We start from the raw sequence: 239 nt of genomic DNA on the forward strand, positions 1-239 counted from the left end.
TAATGAATTAGAAGTTCATTTTTATTTAATTTACTTCAATTAGAAGGTTAGATATTCAATGATATTATTAACAATAACATACCTCTTATTTGGTTTTAGTTAAGATTATGGAAAATTTAAAAGAGGGGATTGGAAGAAAAGGGAATGTGGGAATACATACAAATTAAATATGATTAATGATAGAATAAGTAATAAGTTTTAAAGTTAATGTTTGAAGAAATAAAATTTATTTATTTATT

This window comes from Atta colombica, unplaced genomic scaffold (assembly GCF_001594045.1).
Source record: "Atta colombica isolate Treedump-2 unplaced genomic scaffold, Acol1.0 scaffold3, whole genome shotgun sequence".
In the NCBI taxonomy this organism is placed as follows: domain Eukaryota; kingdom Metazoa; phylum Arthropoda; class Insecta; order Hymenoptera; family Formicidae; genus Atta; species Atta colombica.